We start from the raw sequence: 21,027 nt of genomic DNA, 5'->3' as shown, positions 1-21,027 counted from the left end.
TGAGTGTAGCCAAAGAGCAGCGTGCAACCTCATTGACTCATCTCATTTCACATTCCTGGAGGTCCTTGTGCAGCCTAGCCAATCATATGAGATTTCCTGGGACCTTCTCTTCTCCACTCTTGATGAAGAGAGGGGATGGCGCATATGATCCCTGCCCTCCCTCACCAGGCGGATAAGAGAGGGGCAGCCCTGGGAGTCCCAGCTCACTGAGTCCTGGGCCCCTTCCTGCCACTCTCTCTCCACCAACACCATGTCATCCCACTCCCCAAAGCCCAGCTCCCTTCTCTCTAGAAATGTATCCTTATTCAGTTAAACCCACAAATCCTGTTCAAAGAATCAAGGGGGCAGGTGACTCTTGGTAACTGACAGGAGCTTACATCAGAGGAGTAGCGGTACATAAGGTCATTTTAAATCAGTTGTCGCATTAATCTTGGGGTAATCATCAACTTCTGTCTCTGAGGTTTGCTATGATGATGATGCGTGGCGACCGTCTTAGACGTGGTAGAGTATTAGCGCATCCATGAACTCTAATCCAATATTTGTAATTCAGTCAATTTTATGAACATCACAATGGTCAAATTTTTCAGAAATTTTATGAGTCTGGTTATTAATTCGTCAATTAATTAGAATCGCAAGCCTTCTTTTTACACGTCTTTTGCTTTCTCTGCCTCTAGTGCATGCGTGTTCACCATAAAACCACACCCTTAAGGCTTTAATTAGAATATAAAGGCTAGTTTTATAATTTTAAAATAACTATTAATCTTTTACTTCTAATCCAAAGAGTATCACAAATCCACCTCCATCCCATCTTGGTTCCTAAAGTTCAAAGTTTTGCACACTTGCAAAAACAAACCCTTGGTGTTCAAATTAAAATCAGACCGGTTTTCTTCCCATTTCACGTTGCTTTTCTCTGCTGTATAATCTATGAGTTCATCGTGGGGTTCATCACCTCCCCTCACTCCAGGTGACTAGAGACACAGCCCTGGCTGCTTGCCGAATGGGCTCTCAGGGGCTGGAATCCACAGTGGATTCCCAATTCAAATCCCCTCTTTGTGAGATTTCACAATCTGTCTAAGACTGTTTCCTTCCTACTCTGGCTCCATCTACTGGACAAAAATGACCGAAGCTGCCTACGTTTCTCCATTATGGCTTTGTTCACAATCTTCATATTAAGCAGAACTCTAATACATCTTCCCTTAACATTGTACGTGAATTTGACTCTGTCAAGTTCTATTCCTGGACAGAAGGAGTTTAAGTGGTTTTTGATCATACCTGCTGGACACATTTTCTTCCTTGGAGGAAAGTTGCAGTGTTCTTAAGAGCAACTAATGACTTTGGTTAGTGGGGGCTTATGGAAGCTAGAATCTTCCATTCATTTTCACTGATCCTCAGGTACTGCTTTCAATGTGCAAAAGTTCCCTTTCTGGAAGATCTTCCATTGATCATTGTCACCTCTACTAGAACCACAGGGACTGACCTGGGTCTTGGGTTCTGAGGGAACATGTTGCTTATACAGATTTCCAGTCACTTCGCCCTCCTTATCTCAGGGAAATCTGGTCTACCAGGTTATCTACGTATTTCTAACACCACTTGGAACCGCATTTCTGGCTGTTTCACTTTACTTGTACTCTCAAGTCCAAGGATAAATATCTTTAGTTCATTAATTCTTTCAACTAATATTTATTGAATACCTACTATGGTCAAAACATTGATTTACTTAAACTCAATTATTTACTATACTCTTATTGGGAGTGTATTAAAGTTGCTACCCTCCTGAAGAGTATATTCTAGGAGGTGGGGGGAGGGTGAGCATGAAGGCAGACAATATAAGTAAGTAAACATAAAGACTGTCAGATGACCAGTAAGTGCTATAAAAAACAATAAAGCAAGGGAAGGAGATGAGGGGTGAGGGGTAGGCGGTTGTTATTTTATGATTTGCCAAGGCCTCACTAAAAATATAACATTTGAAAAGACACCCAAAGAAAGTGAGGGAGTGAGGCATGTGGTTTTCAGGGGGAAAAGCATTTCAGATAGAAGAAACAGCAAGTATAAGGCCCTGAGGTAGAAAGCCTGAAACAGGAAATAAGATCAGATGGGAGCAGATCGTGGGGGATCTTGTAAGCCATTGTAAAGCTCTTACTTCTGCATGGAATGAAATGGGAAGCCATCTGAGTATTTTGAGCAGAGGTATGACATGATCTGACTTAAATTTTTAATAAAATTGGTGTTGAAAAGAAACTACAAGGATAGCAAATGCAGAAGCAGAGGAATAAGCTACAGGGATATTGCCACAGTCCAGGCAAGAAGTGATGGTGGCTCGCTACCAGGGAGGTAGCAGCTGAAGCATAAGAAGTAGGCTAATTTTAACAGATCCTAAGGATAGAGCTGACAAATTTGCTGACGGATTGATTACATGGGGGATGGAAGAGTGATGGCTGTGAGGTTTTTAGCCTAAGAAAACCAGAGGAGAGAGTTTCCATTAGTTGAGTCAGAGAAGACAATGGGAAGAGAACATTTTTCTCGTGGAGGATGATTCAGAAATCAGTTATCTCATTTAGCATATGTTAATTTGAGAGCCCTTTTAGACAGTCAAGTAAAGATGTCAGGTAGGTAGTTGGAAAATCAGATTTGGAATTCAGGCTACAGGCCTGAGCTGAAGATACAAATGTATACTTCAGCAGCATATAGGTGTAGAGATGTATTTTTACAGCCAAGAGTCTCCATAAGATCCCCCAGCAGAAGGAGGGCAAATAAAAAGTTTGAGGACTGATCCCAAGGGTGCTCCAATATTTAGAGTTGGGGACATGAGGACAAACCAGTAAAGAAGACTGAGAGGGAGTAGAACCAAGAAATGTATCTTTAACAGCCACATGTAAATCAATGAACTTAAAACACCCCCTCACAGCACACACAAAAATAAACTCAAAATGGTTTAAAAACTTAAGAATAAGACATGACACCATAAAACTCCTAAAAGAGAACATAGGTAAACATTCTCTGACATAAATCATAGCAATGTCTTCTTAGGTCAGTCTCCCAAGGCAAAAGAAATAAAAGAAAAAATGAACAAATGGAACCTAATCAAAGATAAGTTTTTGCTCAGCAAAGGAAACCAGAAACAAACAAAAAGATAACCTACAGAATGGGAGAAAATATTTGCCAATGATGCAACCGACAAGGGCTTAATTTCCAAAATATATAAACAGCTCATACAGCTCAATATCAAACAAACACAAACAAACAACCCAATCAAAAAATGGGCAGAAAGATCTAAATAGACATTTCTTCAAAGAAGACATGCAGATGGCCAACAGGCACATGAAAAGATGCTCAACATTGCTAATTATCAGGGGAATGCAAATTGAAACCATAGTGAGACATCACCTCATTCCTGACAGAATAACCATCATCAAAACATCTGTAAGTAATAAATGCTGGAGAGGGTGTGGAGAAAAAGGAATCTTCCTACATTGTTGGTGGGAATGTAGTTTGGTGCAGCCACTATGGAAAACAGTATGGAGGTTCCTTAAAGAACTAAAAACAGACTTACCATGTGATCCAGCAATCCTACTCCTGGGCATGTATCTGGAGAGAACTCTAATTTGAAGAGACACATGCACCTCAATGTTCATAGCAGCACTATTTACAATACTCAAGACATGGAAGCAACTTAAATGTCCATTGACAGATGATTGCATAAAGAAGATGTGACACACAAACACACACACACACACACACACAATGGAATACTACTCTACCATAAAGAAGAATGAAATAATGCCATTTGCAGAAACATGGATGGACCTAGAGATTATCATACTAAGTGAAGTAAGTCAGAGAAAGAATATTATATGATATCACTTATATGTGAAATCTAAAAAATGATACAAATGAACTATTTACAAAATAGAAACAGACTCACAGACATAGAAAACAAACTTATGGTTACCAAAGGGGAAGGGGGTGAATAAATTAGGAGTTTGGGAGTAACAGACACAAACTACTGCAGATAAAGTGGATAAGGAATAAGGATTTACTGTACAGCACAGGGAACTATATTCAATAACTTGTAACAACCTATAATGGAAAAGAATCTGAAAAAGAATATATATGTATAGCTGAATCACTTTGCTATACACCAGCTAATACAACACTGTAAATCGACTATACGTCAATTAAAAAAAAATGTGTCCTTAAAGATGAGGGGAAGAAGCATTTGTAGAGGGAAAGAATAGTTGGCATGACAAATGCCACTGATGGATCAAAAAGAGGACTGAAAATTGACCATGACATTCACCATGTGGAAATCATTGATGACCTTGACTCAGGCGATCTCAGGGAAGTGATGAAGTGGAAGGCTGACTTTAATGGTTTAAAAACAGAATGGGAGGAGACAAATGGAACATAGAATACACATAACTCTCCTGAGGAGTTTTTCTGTAAAGAGGGACAGAGAAATAAAACAGTAGCTGGAAAGGGATGTGTTTTTAAACCAAATCCATAGAGGTATTTTACATACAATAAAATGCTTAAAATTTAAGTATATTTTTCTGTGAGTTTTGACAAATGTCTACAAACTAGTAACCACCATGGCAATCAGCGTACAGGACACTTGCTTCATCCTAGAAAGCATCCTCACACTTCTTGCTATCAGCACTTCCTCATCCTCAAACCCAGGCAACCACTGATCGCGTTTCCATTACTATAGATTCTGCCAGTTCTGGACTTAATATCATGGCATCATACGATATGAAATTGTTACTGAAGGCAGGTTCGTGTACCTGCCACACCATGAGGTCAAAAAAACATTGAAATTTGGAGCAGAGAAAGGTTTATTGCAGATCCGAGCAAGGAGGACAGGGTGGCTCATGTCCAAGAAAATCCCAAACTCCCTGAAGGGTTTCAGCAAAACATATTTAAAGGCCAGTTAAAGGACGGGGCTGTTGCAGGGTGCGTGATCAGCTCAGGCACAATTCTCTGGTTGATGTTGCGGTAACCAGGTCAACACCATCAACCTCCAGGCGCCAGAAGGTCTGGAGGCTACACGCTTTCGATCATCAAGTAGTTCATTTCTTCCCTTTGGTGGTGGCTTTTAGCATCAGAAAAACCCAGAACATATACATGAGATACTATTATCTGGGTACTTCAGAGAGGAGCTACAGCAGAGGATATGGGTGGGGGTGTCCTGATCCTGGAAGGCCTCACAGGTCCTGCTTGGTTACACAATCTTTTGAATCTTGAGACTCATCCTTACTGCTGTGTTTATTAGCAGATTATTCCTTTTTTATTGCTGACTTATATTCTATGGTTGGACATACATGATTTGGTTATCTACTTGCTGATGGGACACTGAAGTTGTTTATAAATTATATAAATATATGTATTTATAATGTATATATGAGTATAGTAGACACAGAGGCAAATAAAAGATTTTTAACCATGTGTGGTGATGGATGTTAACTAATTTAGTGATAATTTTGCAAAATATCTGGTAGCGAGCCTCTGACAGCGAGTGGAGCCCAGTCCTTAAGCCAACTATAGAATCATGTTATATACCTGAATGTTAATTTCTTCACATTTTTGTAATACAAAGATATTTTATTGAATTCTGCATGACCACTTTAAGATGATTTGTGAACATGTAAACATTTATGTATACTATATCATTATATGTAAGTAATATACACCATTTATATGTGGATAATCCATTATATCATTTATGTATAAATAATTTTTATATAATTATATTTACATGTATTATATATATTTAATTTTGTCTGGATTAACTTGGTCTTTTTATGTGAGGAAAATCTTTTCTAAACTACCACTTAGATGTCAAGGAATATAATGTTAGCACACACAAAATAATTAGTATTTATTTATACTCTGTGGTAATAGATAATAGATACTATGATGAAAATGAATTAAAATCTGATTGCATACAAGAAATGTTTTTGCTTTTCTTTCATCCAAATATATCAGGCCATTCTCCTTTCTTTTGTGTACAAAGGCTCATGTTGACTGAGCAAGCCAAAGTAGAAGAACTACTCGAATGAGTTAAAGGAAAACCAAGTGCATTGAATCTCTGGATTATATAGCCATGGAAGGGATATGAGATCTTTAAGTGAGAAAAGTAGATTGAGTTCTTGACTCACCACTTGTAAACTATGTGTCCTTGGGCAAGATACTCAAACATTCCCCTGAATTCCAGTTTTTCATTGTAAAATAAAAGCAGTAACAGCGATAATGTAATAGGGAAGAACACATCTGACTCCATGTTAGATCTGTTCCTTTAGCTCTGTTTAACCCTGTGCTCTGTTTCCTGTGCTTAGTCATGCCGGTTCTGCACCTTTTGTGAAAGAATTTTTCCTAGAGCCAGAGACAGACAGGGGAGCCTAAGGCCCTGACCTTTCAGGGTATAACAGTTTTCCATTCATATAGAGATAAAGAGTTGCAGAACAGAGAATAACATTTGTCTTGTTGGAGGTTTACGGAAATATCATGACATGACCTATGTGGACAGCTGCAAGAACAAAGGACTCCTACACCAAGAAGTTTGCAACAACCAGCAACATCCACTCCCCTTTTCTATAAAAGGAGCCTGAATTCTGACTCGGGGAAGATGGATCTCCAGGCCATTAGTCTGCCATCTTCTCGGTCTGCTGGCTTTCCAGATGAAGTCATTATTCTTTGCCCCAACACCTCCTCTCCTGATTTATCGACCTGTTGGGCAGCAAGCAGAATGAGTATGGGCTTGGTAACAATAACATGCACAAGTTAGGTGCCAAGCTGGTCCTGCATGTTCATCACCTTCTTTAGTCTTCACATCAACCTTCTGAGGTGGGAACTGTTATTTTCAACCTACAGATGATGAACCTGAGGCTTGAGAAATTAGGTAATTTGTCCAAGATCTCACAGTAAAGAAGGGATGAGGTAAGGATTCAGTCTGACTCCAGAGCCCACAATGTGAACTATTACACTATATACCTTACCACAGTAATATAATGTGATAATCAGAGTAGCTAATGTAAGTGATAATGCTTAAATTGCTTTACACATGTTATTTTCACCTCATTAGAGCGGGTATCGTTAATCAAGAGAGGGCCTCAAGATATAAAGAAATGAACACTGAGATTGTTGGTCCTGGGTCCTGGAATTCGAGTCCTGAGAGCTCCATAGATTAGCTGAGTGATTGTAGCAAGTCACCTTCAATTTTATTAATCTATAAAAATGATTAAGTATCATTTAGATCCTTCTAGCTAAAAGATTATGTCATTTTGCTGTTTTATTGACCTTCTGGATGTAGCCATCTCTCCTCTGCTGGCTCGATGGTTTCCTGCAGGAGACTTCGTTGCATTCTCCTTCCTTGTTCCCACCTCCTGAATGCCTTGAGTTCATATACAAGATTATGAAAAAGCACTGCATGCTTAGAAATACCTGTGAACAATTGAATGACACATCTTTTTTCCTTTTGAAAGTTTTGCTTATTCTGTTTTGTCTTGAGGTGATGTATTTACACTGTCCAAAAGTCAAAATGAGTCGTACACTGAGGAGTCTTGTTCCCTGCCCTGCCCCATCTACTGTATTTTCCTTTGCCCCCATTTATTTCTTCCTTAGACTCCTTCTAGAGGATCATCTATGCAAGTTCAAGCAATAGGAATATAAATATTTTTATCTTTTCCCCTTTCTTAACACACAAAAAATGGTGCATTATATTCCCTGTTATAAAATTTGCCTCTTTCATTTAACAATATACTTTGCAAATTACCTTGTAACTGGGCCAAACCCTATGGGGCTTTCTCGGGACAGACTCCTCCCCATGTCCTCTGCTGTGGCTCCTCTCTGAAATACCTAGATAATAGCATCTCCTGAGTTGTTTTTCAGATGCTAAAACTCCCACCAAATGGAGGAATTTAACTACCTGATGATCATGAGCCCTTAGACCTACTGGCACCTAAGGACTAATAATGTTGACCACTAATAATGTCAACCAACCAGAGAATTGTGTATGAGCTGATTACCATACCCTGCAAGCCCCCTCCCTCATCTGGCCTCTAAAAATGCTTTGCTGAAACCCTTCACAGAGTTCAGGGCTTTAGGGCACAAGCCACCCGTTCTCCTAGTATTGGCACCTTTATAATAAATGCTGCACTTTCCTTCACCACAACTGTGTCAGGAGATTGGCTTTCCTGCACAGGGGCCAGCAGACCCAAGTTTGATTCGGTAACCTTACACCAGTCCACACAAAGAACTTCCTTCACCTTATTATTTTTTTTCCAGCTGTGCATTATTCAGTTGTGGGGCAATGCCATAGTTTGTTTAACTAATCTTCTAACGAAGGACACTTGAAGAGCATTTCTAATGTTTTGCTATTACAGACGATGCCGCAAGTGAGTAACGTGGTACACAAATCACTTCATATTACACACGGCTGTGTCTGTGGGACAGATTCCCACAAGAGAGATTCCTGGGTTTAAGAGTAAATGAATTTATAATTTTTATAACTATTATAGTTTTAAGACTATTACAGTTACATAACTAAGTTGTATAGAGGTTGGATCATATACACCAACTAGGACTATATCGGAGTGCCTGCTTCCAGTCATGCTTCACCAGTTATGCTGTCAAATGCTGGATTTTTAAGTAATCTGATAAGGAAAATGGGAATATGGAGTGATTTTCATTTGCATGAATATGTAGCTTTTGGAAAAAGAGTTGGGAAGTTGAAATATCCATCAAAATTCGAGGTAAGTTTTGGTACAAGTGGATTCCTCAAAGCAGACCCCAAGTCTGAAGCTTTGCAGCAGACTGATACACAACAACTCACTCTGGAACAAAACAAAAGTATTTTTCTGTAACTCAAAGACTTATGTTAAGCAAGTTCAAGGAAGTTTGGCAATTGCTCTGTAGTTACTCAATCTTAATCCAGAAAGAGCAAATGCTGCATTCCTGGAAACTGGCCTTGAGCTCCCTCTCAGCCCTGTTAACTGAATTTTATTTATAGTTGGGTTCTAGTTGTGCCCACATATTAATAACCCCAAATTAATAACTGCGTATTAATAAACTCCAAAGGCAAAATGATACACAGACAATGTCTTCAACAGATATTGTAGAGCAAAAATGGTACAAACAAGATGGAAACTGGAGGAAATCCCTTCTGATATTGAGTCAGTCTCTCTCTTTCTCTCTCTCTCACATATATACACACACACAGACACACACACACACACACCAGCAGAAGCATTTCTTTCAGAATTAAAGAAATGGAACACTGTTGGTGGGAATGTAAATTGGTGCAGCCACTATGGAGAACAGTATGGAGATTCCTTTAAAAATTAAACATTGATTTACCACATGATCCAGCAATCCCATTTCTGGGCATATACCCTGGAGAAAAATATAATTCAAAAAGACACATGCACCCCAATGTTCATAGCAGCTCTATTTACAATTGCCAAGACATGTAAACAAACCAAATGTCCATCAACAGATGACTGGATAAAGAAGCTGTGATATATATATATCTCTCAAATTGTACATTTGAAATATATATATGAATATATGTATATGGTTGTGATATGTAAGTGTGACACACACACACACACACACATACACGCACAATGGAATACTACTCTGCCATAAAGAAGAATGAAATAATGCCATTTGCAGAAACACGGATGGACCTGGAGATCATCATTCGAAGTGAAGCAAGCCAGAAAGAGAAAGAAAAATGCTGTATGACATTACTTATATGTGAAATCTGAAAAAAGGGACGCAAATGAACTTACCTACGAAATAGAAACAGACTCAGAGACATAGAGAACAAACTTATGGTTACCAGAGGGTAAAGGGGGTAGGAAGAGATAAATTGGGAATTCGAAAATTGCACCTCTTGGGGAGTGATGGCAATGTTAACTCTCTTGATTGTGGTGGTGGTTTCAGTGGTGTAGACATCTATCAAAATTCATCAAATTGTACATTTGAAATATGTGTAGTTTTCTGTAGAGGAATCATACCACAATAAAGGTGTTAGAAAAAACAAAGAAATGGAAATGTGTAGATTCTGTTCTAGTTTTCCTCTCAGCTCCAAGGGTGAATAAATCCACTTTTTGTAAGGATGTAATATAAAATATGTCATGTTTCTATTATGTGTGTATGTTATAAAAACTACTATATTGAAGGCCATCTAGTATCATTTCCTTTGGTAACACTTCACATTTAATTTAAATATAAACTGTGCCTCAGTTTATTCATCAATAGAATGGCAGTAATGCTGATAGCCACCTCATAGGGTTTTTGTGAAGATTTAAAAAGCCCAAAAATGTAAAGTGAGTGCTTGGCCCAGAGTAAGCATTCAATAAATGTTAGCTATTATCATATGTATTCCTTTGTTAGTAAGAAATTTCATGGAACTACCGAGTCTTTGGACATGGTATCCATGGAAGGCACACATTACTTCCATATATTCAGGAAAGTCTTCAAGCCTTAATTAATGCACAGTGGTCAAAATCAGCACAGAAAGTATGAGTGGTGGTGGAAAAGAGTCCTCTAATGGTTAGTGTTAATGCTAAGCTTGTTTGATATTTAAACCCAAGTGTGGGAGGCAAAATAATGGTGCACACACACGTCCATGCCCTAGTCCTTGGACCCTATGAAAATGTTCACTTGCAGGGCAACAGAATTTTTGCAGATGTTATGAGGAGTAGGAACCTTGAGAATGATTATCCTGTATTATCCAGATGGGCCTAAATAAATCGCATGAGTTCTTAAAAGTGAGGACTTTTCCTGTTGTGGTCAAAGAGAGAGATGTTGATGGAAAAAGCGTCAGAGAGATGTGAATGAGGACTCACCAGCAGACCAGTTGTTGTGGGCTCTGAAAAGGAAAGTGGGCCAAGGAATGCAGGTGGCCCCTAAAACCAGGAAAAGGCAAGGAAGCAGGTTTTCTACTTAAGCATCCAGAAGGGAATGAGGGCCTGCCCACTCCTTGATTTTAGCTCAATTTGGATCCATCCTATACAGCCGTGAGGTAATCAATTTGTTACAGCAGCAAAATGAACTGATAAACTGTTGACTGAAGAAAACCACGCAATATGAGAGCTGTGAGTTTCAGTGTTATTGGGGGACCTAATGAGGAATACAGTTGGGGAGATGGCCTCTCAGGTAGCTCTGAGGAGCTGCTCTGGAGAGGCTGGGGGTGAGGAGCTCAGGAGATCCGTGATTTTGGAGAAGGGGGATGTGCAATCAAGCACATCTTGGTACAAGTTTACTGTTAGTCATGAGGAACAGACACCTCAGTTAATGATTTTAGTGCTTTTCTAAGTATGGGAAAACACAAGAATCTGGGTTCATGAAACTTCTAAAAATATCTAACCATCTAAGGGGTCTGTTCTGTCAATTTTCCTGGAGCATGGAGAGCCTGATCCCCAATCTTCACCCTGAATTCTTTCCAGGGTGTGTTGCAGATCAGTGAGTGCAGTGGCTAATAACTCAATTTCTGTAGAGCTGGGTGGTGAGCGACATTCCTTAGCTGGCAACACCAACGTAGCAACCTTTTGCAAGGACATAGAACTTAAGTCCATTTATTACATGCTTTGTACTAAAAGAATTCAAATGAAACATCATGAACCTACAAATCATATGAAAACTATACATTCCACCGGCTTGAACCACAGATGAATTAGGCACACAAAATGCTGCTTTGCTGTGCTGCAGCATTCTAGATGGCTTAGCTCAGGCCTGAGGATGAAGAAGGCTTCTGAGGTTTCAACAAGAGCATCAAATCATTGGTCCTTCAGGACAACGCTGAATCTGTCTCTTCTGGGAGACTCCCACCTAGAGGTATAAGGGCACTGGGTGATTTTATGATGTTTGGTGAAACTGGATCTTTTGGAAATTCTTTGGGCAAGAAATAGTTCGGCCCAAATTTCAGAAATTTTCAAGTATAGCATACATCACATTACTAAAATTGTAGCGTGGAAGGAATTCCAACAACTTTATCTGATAAAACTAAATGAAAATAGGTGGATATTTTGCAGTTCACCATTTTTTTTTATTAATAGACTTTATTTATTTTAGAGCAGTGTCAGGTTCACAGCAGAACTGAGCATATCTACAGAGAGTTGCACACAGTCCTCCCCACCCACACATATATACTCCCCTACCCTCAACATCCCCCATCAGTGCGGCGTATTTGGTACAATCGATGAACCAACATGGGCACATTATTATCAACCAAAGTCCATAGCTTACAGTAGGGCTCACTCTTGATGTTGTACATTCTATGGGTTTTGACAAATACATCATGACATGTAGCCACCACTATAGTATCCTACAGAATACTTTCATTGCCCTAAAAATCCCTTGTGCTCCATGTATTCATTCCTTCTGCCCTCCCTCTCCCCAAGCCCCTGGAAACCACGATCTTTTTATTGTTTCTGTAGCTCTGCCTTTTCCAGAATGTCATTTGGTTGGAAATGTACAGTTTGTAGCCTTTTCAGACTGGCTTCTTTCATTTAGTAGTATGTCTTTTAAGTTTCTTCCATGTCTTTCATGGCTTGATAGCTCATTTCTTTCTTTTTTTTTTCACTGCCCATGTAGTTTTAACTTACATATGTGTACTCTTCATTGTTTCTAAGAACGTTTAGAGATTTAGCTTTTTAAACATACATAGTTATCAAAGGACTATAACCACCACAAAATAAGAATTAATTCAAAAAGATATATACACCCTGCTATTGCAGTTGCCAAGACATGGAAGCATCCCAAGTGCATATCAATAGTTGAATAGATAATGAAGATGTAGCATATATATATGTAATGGAATACAACTCACCCGTAAGAAAGAAGGGTATTTTGCCATTTGTAGCCCTTCATTCACTTCAAAAACCAGAATTTTATAACTGGCATAAACATTTCCATTACATCAAAAACATCAAAATACCTAGAAATAAACTTAACCAAGGAGGTTATTTATACTCTGAAAACTGAAATGACACAAAGAAATGGAAAGATTTCTTGTACTCTTGGATTGGAAGAATAAACACTATCAAAATGGCCATACTACCCAAAGCAATCCACAGATCCAATTCAATCTTCATCAGAGTACTCACAACATTCCACGACGGAACTAGAACAAACAATTCCAAAATTTATAAGGCACCACAAACACAAAAAAGACCTAAAAAAGATTGCTTTGGCTGTTTGGGGTCTCTTGTAGTTCACTTTTTTCAATAGCAATCATGGAAATAAAGACGGACTAAAGTATGTTACTGACTTGCAGTGCAATATGGTCCAGAAAAAATACACTAATGTTGAAATATCAGAATTTTATAAATATCTCAGGGGCAATTAAGTTATATGTAAATCCATCTGGAAAGTTTCTGTCTTCTGAAGTACTTATATTGTAGAACCAAGATAAGTAAATAACTCTTATTCTAACTTATTTCAATGGCACTGTGGTCTCCATGACATCTTTTTTTTTGAGATTTACTGATACTTTATGACCCAGTACGTTGTCAATTTTATGTGTTCTCTTTGAATTTGTTGGAAAATTGGATTAGTCAACAAAGTACAGTTGACTGCCCATGTCAGATTTACTATATTCTTACTGAATGTTTGATCTATTAGTTACTAAGAGAGGCATGTTAAAAAAATCTCACAATATGTTGCATATTTGCTCATTCCCATGAAGCTCTGTCTTATATAATAGTGTATACATATATAATCACATATATAGGCTATGTTGTTAGATACTTGTAAGTTTAGAATCATAAGATATTGCAGGCTAATTTAAATGTTTAGCATTATAGAGTGGCCTCATTTATCCTTTATAATGTATTTTTCCCCTGAAAGTCTATTTAATCAAATAGCGACACAGCAAATCAACTTTCTTTGCATTGTATTTGCATATGATTTCTTTTTCTGTCCTTTTTGTCTTTAACCTTTTTGTCTTTATAATTTTGATGTGTCTCTTCTAAATGTGGTGAAGTCAGAATTTTTCCTTCCTATATGAAAGTCTGCCTTCTCATAGGTCAATTTAACTCATTTACTTGTGATATACTAGGACTTATTTTCAAGATTTCATTGTATCCTTTTAAAATACATGCTTTTTAAACGCATTCTTCCCTCCTTTTATTTTTTCTTTGGGAGCTTACATGGCGTATTTGTCAGGATAGAGGCTAAACTATAATAATAACAAGGAAACTTTAAAGTAAGTAACTTAAAGTGCATAAATGGTAGCTTCTCAGCACTAATGAATTTATCTACAAAACAGAAACAGACTCACAGACATAGTAAATAATCTTATGGTTACCGAGGTGGGGAAAAGGGATGGGAAGGGATAAATTGGGAGTTGGAGAAGTGCAAATACTAACTACTATATATAAAATAGTTAAAAAACAAGTTTCTTCTGTACAGCATGAGGAAATATATTCAATATCTTGTAGTAGCCTATAATGAAAAAGAATATGAAAATGAACATATGTATGTATATATATGACGTAAACATTATGCTGTATAGCAGAAGTCGACATGTTGTAAGTGACTATACTTCATTTAAAAAAATTAATATGCAGATCAAGAAGACTGTAATAAAGATGGAAAATAAAAACAAAACACAGTATCTGTGAATTGCACGAAAGTGCAATATAAATGAATGAATGAATGAATGAATGAATGAATGAATAAGCAAATGCTAACTCCTCACTCATGGAACATTTCAGAAGTGGGCCAGGATGGGGATGGGGTGAGGGGAGACCACAATAACACAGGTAGGCAACTCTGCTACATGAGGTCCTTTAGGAATTGGCCCTGCCATTGTGCTCTCTGAATTCTTAACTTTCCTTTATTTTTGCATCTCACGTGACCACTCTGGTTGTTGTCATTTTCTAGCCAGTGGGAGAGGAAAACAGAGAAGGCTTCCTTATAAAAAGATTATCTGGTTGCACACATCACTCCCACTTGTGTACAACCAGCCGAAACTGTAATAGGGACACGCCCAGCTGAAAAAGAAGCTGAGAAATGTGGCCTCTGGCTGCCAAGTCATGTGCTTAGCTAAGATCCAGGGTACTCTGTTACTAAAAAGAAGGAAGGGAAAAAGGATTCTGCCAATAACACTTTGATCTTATTACTTCTCTCCTGATTTATATGATATATTGGTCCAGCAGTATAGTTCTATCTTGCTTTTATCTTTATTCTCTGATAAGATCAATAATAATGTTATAATCAAGTGTTATTTAGAGTTATCCACACAGTTGCCAGTTTTTTTGCTTATCATCTCTTCTTGGTTTTAGTCCTTCCTTTTGGGCTCCATTTCAGTATTCTCGAAGAATGCTGTTAATTGTCCGCTGTTGCAGAACAAACTGCTCTAAAGTATAATGAAGTGAAACAACATTTATTGTCTCACAGCTTCTGGCTGTCAGAATTTGGTGCGGCTTTGTTAGGCCCTCTGCTTCGGGGTCGCTCCCAGGCTGTGATCAAGGTGTCACTTGGGGTTGTGGTCCTCTCAAGGCTCAACTGAGGGAGTATCTGTTTCTCACCTCCCTCAAATGGTGGTTGAGAGGGTTCAGTTCTTTGTGAGTGGACATCTGGACTAAGCTCTTGGTTGCCTGCTGACTGTTTGCCCAAAGCCACCCTCTGTTCCTTCCCCTGTGAGCCTCTCCAACATGCCCGCTTCTTCATCAAAGCACGTCAGCCAGGAGGGCAATAGAGGAGGAAAGCTGGCAAGACAGAAATCCCAGCCTTTTATAACCTAATCATAGAAGTGACATCCCATCACTTTTGCTGTATTTGTTAGAAGTAAATTGCTAGGTCCAGCCCACACTCAAGAGGAGGGGATTACACCAAGGCATGAATTCCAACAGGTGGCGATTATTGGAGGCCATATCAGAAGCTGCCTACCACAAATGTTCTCCTTAAAAGTTCTTTTAGTGAGAGTCTGAGGGCAATAGTGCTATCAATTCTTGTCCGTTTAAAAATGTCTTTATTTCAGCCTCATCTATTTCCTCTGAGACTTCGAATAGAAGTATGTCAGACCACTCAGTATTGTAACACGGGTCAGTGATGCCTGGTACGTTTTTCCCCCTAGCCTTTCTTATCTTTGGATGTCATTTTGGAAAGTTTCTATTGCTATGTCTTCAGGCTAGCCGATCTTTGCTTCTGCAATACTACTGATCTCTAACCTTTGTACATTTAGACATTTCAAAATATGCTTCCAAATGGCTCATCATCAAAGGGTAAACAGCGTGGAAACTTGAAAATCTTTAAACTCAACGATAAAGAAAATATTTTGTCTCACGCTCTGGATGCAGCCAAACATACAATTTAGGAAGATTTAAACACTTAGAGAAATTTAAATACTTCTTTTAAGAAACAAAATTGAAAATTAAATAGATAAACGAGTTTATACTGTATAGCACAGGGAACTATATCTGATATGTTGTAGTAGCTTACGGTGAAAAAGAATATGAAAACGAATATATGTACATTCATGTATGACTGAAGAATTGTGCCATACACCAGAAATTGACACGTTGTAAACTGACTATACTTTATTAAAGAAAAGAAAAATTAATGAGCTAAATATCAAAATCAGGAAGTTAGAAAAAGAACAAATAAGTAAATCTAAAGAACTTAGAATGAAGAAAATTACAAAGATGAATGAATAAATAAATTAGAAAACAAAGATACAACAAAAGATCAACGTCCAAAGCTGTTAATTTGAAAAGATGAATAAAGTAAAGTTTTGAAAAGATTATTCAGAGAAAAAAGGAAGAAGACTCAGAAAATAGATATGAAATATAAAAATAATATAGCTATAGATATATCAGAAATTTTTTAAAAAGATAAGTAAATACTAGGAAGATTTTTATGCCAATAAGTATTGCAAATTAGGTAACATACACAATTTGCTAGGAAATTATAACTTTCTAAACCAGCTTTTGGTTTTGGGGGGTGGTAATTAGATCTATCTATTTATTTATTTTAACGGAGGTACTGGGGATGGAACCCAGGACCTCCTGCATGCTAAGCACGCACTACCACTGAGCATACCCTCCCCCCTAAACCAGCTTTTGAATAGAGAACATGAATAAACTTGCAAGTGTGACAGATAAGTAAAGGGAGGTAATCAAGCATTTATCCCACTTTTCCTATACAGCTCTATTTCAGGATATCTGAAGAGGAAATGAGTGCCAGTCTATCTTTATAGAAGTAGCCTAGGTAATCAAAGAAGAATGATTGGTAGAATTGGAACACCAGCATTTTGCATCCCCAAGTGAACTGTCCTCAGGGTCACAAAAAAGACAACCAACAATTAACATTCAAGGGATGTGTTTAGAAGTATCTAAAAAGTAAACTTAACAAAGAAATGGGACCCGAAACAAGAGCAAGCCAGTTGCTGTTCTTATTTGCACATAATGATTTAATTGTAAGCAATGACAGAGGAATTTATAGTGTGTAAGGTTCACAAAAGTTGTGTGTGTCAGAGAATGGTTCTTGCAAAGACTGACCTGAGTCCTGGAGGCTGGCTACAAGTTAGCCAGGCGCAGGCAGAGGAGTACACAACATAATGCAGGGGAGAAAGGTAAGAGGCAGGACCAATGGGAGGTGGAAAAGGGCTTGATCAGCATTGAGGGTCCAGCTGAGCACGTTGTTTTATTCTACTACTGGTGATAGAGTATACTTTCAATGGTGATGGAACATTCAAGAATTTCACTGAAAAAGTGAAAATAATGGAAACCTCATTTAAAATGGAGTTGGGGAGCCCTGAATGGGGAGCTCTCACACATCACCACTCATTGCCCTTTGCAGATCCCAGCAGGAAGAAGCATACGTTGAGCTCCCTAACAGGAAGCAGCTTAGTTTACACACCCCAGTAAGAGGAAAGATTTTCTCCTCTCCCAGCAACAGCCCAGCCAATGAGAAACCACTACACTCAGCCAATGAGAAGCTGCCACTACAATGAACTCTCATTCTCCTCTAATGAACTTTTGCTCTAAACAACCCCTCTTAACTTACTCCTCTTCTCTGTAAAAGCAAGCCCCTTTTCTTTGTTCTCTGACCTTGCCTGTGTTTGCCATAGCTTTCTTGAATTGCAATTTCTGTAAAGTTTCTGAATAAACTCACTTTGCTGGTTATTTTATCTCTAAATTTGACAACAGTAATATGATCAGATCAATATTTTAATAAGATTAGCCTACTGGCAGTATGGAGGATACCTTAGAGCAAGATAAGCTTGCAGGCAGGAAAACCAATAAAGACAAATACAGCAATTTATTTAAATATCAGTTATACCTTTAAATTTAGGAAACTCACCAATATCATCAGCCTTATTAATGAATCACCTGGGGGTGGAGTGAGTAATTTCTTGGAGTGAAATATGCTTAGATTTAATTTCATACTCCTTTTTAAAAATTTAGAGAATGATAATTTCTGACCTTATTCCTAAATTCTACAGGTTGTGTAGAATCTTAGCACCTACTACCGAATATAGAGTTGAAAACCATATGTAATATAAATATATATTTACAATATAACATATATAATATAATATATAATATAATAATATAATATAATAATAAAGTTTTATGAAAAACATGTGTAAATATATAATAAAAATAATAAAGTGGTCATTTCTTGTGCTTATGCCCTGGACTTGGGACCAGGAATTCAAATTTTGGATTTACAACTCAACAGCAGTATAATTCTAAGTCACAACCACTGTGTACCTCGGTGTCTTCACTGTAAAATAAAAGGGCACCGATTATTTTGTTCACTGCTCTCTCTCCAGCACTAGCATAGTGATTTGCACACTGCTAACATCAATAAATGTTTATTCATTAAAGGCATATTTACTCTACAGAGTTGCTGTGCTAGTGAAATGAGATAAAAATCGTGAACATTGCCAGAACAAATAATCCCAAAATTTATATGGGACCACAAAAGACCCAGAATTGCCAAAACAATCCTGAGGAAAAATGACAAAGGTAGAGGCATAACCGTTCCAGACTTCAGAGAATACTACAAAGTTACAGTAATTAAAACAGCATGGTATTGGCATAAAAACCGACATATAGATCAATGGAGCAGAAGAGAGAGTCCAGAAATAAACCTACACACCTACTTCATTTAATCTATGACAAAGGAGGCAAGAATATACAATGCAGAGAAGACAGTCTTTTCAACAAGTGGTGGCTGGGAAAACAGGACACCTACATGTAAATCAGTGAAGTTAGAACACTTCCTCACAACATACACAAAAATAAACATGAAATGGCTTAAAGACTTAAATATAAAACATGGTACCATAAAATCCCTAGAACAGAACATAAGCAAAACATTTTCTGATATAAATCGTAGCAGTATATTCTTAGATCAGTCTCCCCAGGCAAAGGAAATCAAAGTAAAAATAAACAAATAGAAGCTAATCAAACTTAAAAGCTTTTGCTCTGCAAAGGAAACAATCAAAATGAAAAGATAACCTACTGAATGGGAGAAAATATTTCCAAATGATGCAACTGACAAAATATACAAACAGCTCATATAATTCAATATCAAAAAAAAAAAAACAACAAAAAACAAAAACAAAACCCAGTTAAAGAACGAGCAGAATACTTAAATAGACATTTCTCCAAAGAAGACATACGGAGGGCCAAAAAGCACATAAAAAGATGTTCAACATTGCTAATAGTCAGAGAAATGCAAATCAAAACCACAGTGAGATAACAGCTCACTCCTAACAGAATAGCTATCATCAAAAAGCCTACAAAATAAATGCTGGAGAGGGTGTGGAGAAAAGGGGACCCTCCTACACTGTTGGTGGGAGTGTAAATTGGAGCAGCCACTATGGAAAACAGTATGGAGGTTCCTTAAAAAACTAAAAATAGAGTTACCATGTGATTCTGCAATCCCACTCCTAGGCACATATCTGGAACACCCTTATTCAAAAATATACATGGACCCCAATGTTCATAGCAGCATTATTTACAATAGTCAAGACATGGAAGCCACCCAAGTGCCCATTAACAGACAACTGGTTTAAGAAGATGTGGTATATATATATACATTGGAATATTACTTAATCATAAAAAAGAAGAAAATAATGCCATTTGCAGCAAGATGGATGGACATAGAGATGATCATATTTAGTGATGTAGATCAGACAGAGAAAGATAAATACTGTGTATCACTTATATATAGAATCTAAAAAGTAATACCAATGAATCTATATGCAAAACAGAAACAGACTCACAGACATAGAAAACAAACTTATGGTTATCAAAGGGGAAAGGGGGAGGGAGCTAAATTAAGAGTATGGGATTGACAGATCCAAACTGCCATACATAAAATAGATAAGCAACAAGGATTTACTGTATAGCACAGGGAACTGTATCAAATATCTTATAATTACCCATAATAGAAAATAGTCTGAAAAATATATATAACTGAATCATTTTGCTGTACACCTGAAACTAACACAATATTGTAAACCAACTAACTATACTTCAATTTTAAAAAATTGTGAAAGCTCCTAATACAGTTTTTAACAAAGATACTATGAAATGGCTGCTTTGTGCCAGGCACCATGCCAGGTGCTGCGAATATGCAGATGAATAAGACAGCGTTCCCACTCTTGAGAGCATCAGGAGTGGGAGCTACACAAGTACTTGTAATAGAGCATGTGGTACCTTGAAGCTCCGTAGGTGCTCAATAAACATTGAATCTGAATTTTTACAACACTTTACAGTTTACAAAGTACTTTCATGAACATTATCCTATTCGAAACGATGGGTACCGAATGTTTTACAAGAATAAACAAAGGTCTTAGGCATTCCACAGAGGGAGGAGTAGGCATGACGTCATGGGAAAGATAGAATTTGAGATGGATTTCAGAATACAGGTGGATTTTGACAGAAGTGTAAGATGGAAGAGTGGGAGTTTTATAAGACAGAAGAATACTTAAGCAAAAGCTTGTCACAGTTACTTCATATTGCTTTTTTACCCGTGTTCATAAATTATATGTTTATAAAT

The 21,027-nt window shown here is 37.7% G+C and overlaps 1 long non-coding RNA gene across 1 annotated transcript; it reads right to left on the bottom strand.

Moving 5' to 3' along the window:
• Nucleotides 1-4,409: 4,409 nt before the first annotated feature.
• LOC116661150 lies at nt 4,410-20,432 on the bottom strand. The gene is made up of 3 exons (XR_004316920.1): nt 20,340-20,432; nt 19,921-19,924; nt 4,410-4,421 (listed from the first exon to the last, which is right to left on the bottom strand). It is a non-coding gene; the product is annotated as an uncharacterized LOC116661150 (long non-coding RNA).
• Nucleotides 20,433-21,027: the final 595 nt, after the last annotated feature.

The sequence above is a fragment of the Camelus ferus genome, chromosome 33 (genome assembly GCF_009834535.1).
Source record: "Camelus ferus isolate YT-003-E chromosome 33, BCGSAC_Cfer_1.0, whole genome shotgun sequence".
NCBI lineage: Eukaryota > Metazoa > Chordata > Mammalia > Artiodactyla > Camelidae > Camelus > Camelus ferus.
This window is presented reverse-complemented; position numbering and strand designations above follow the sequence as displayed.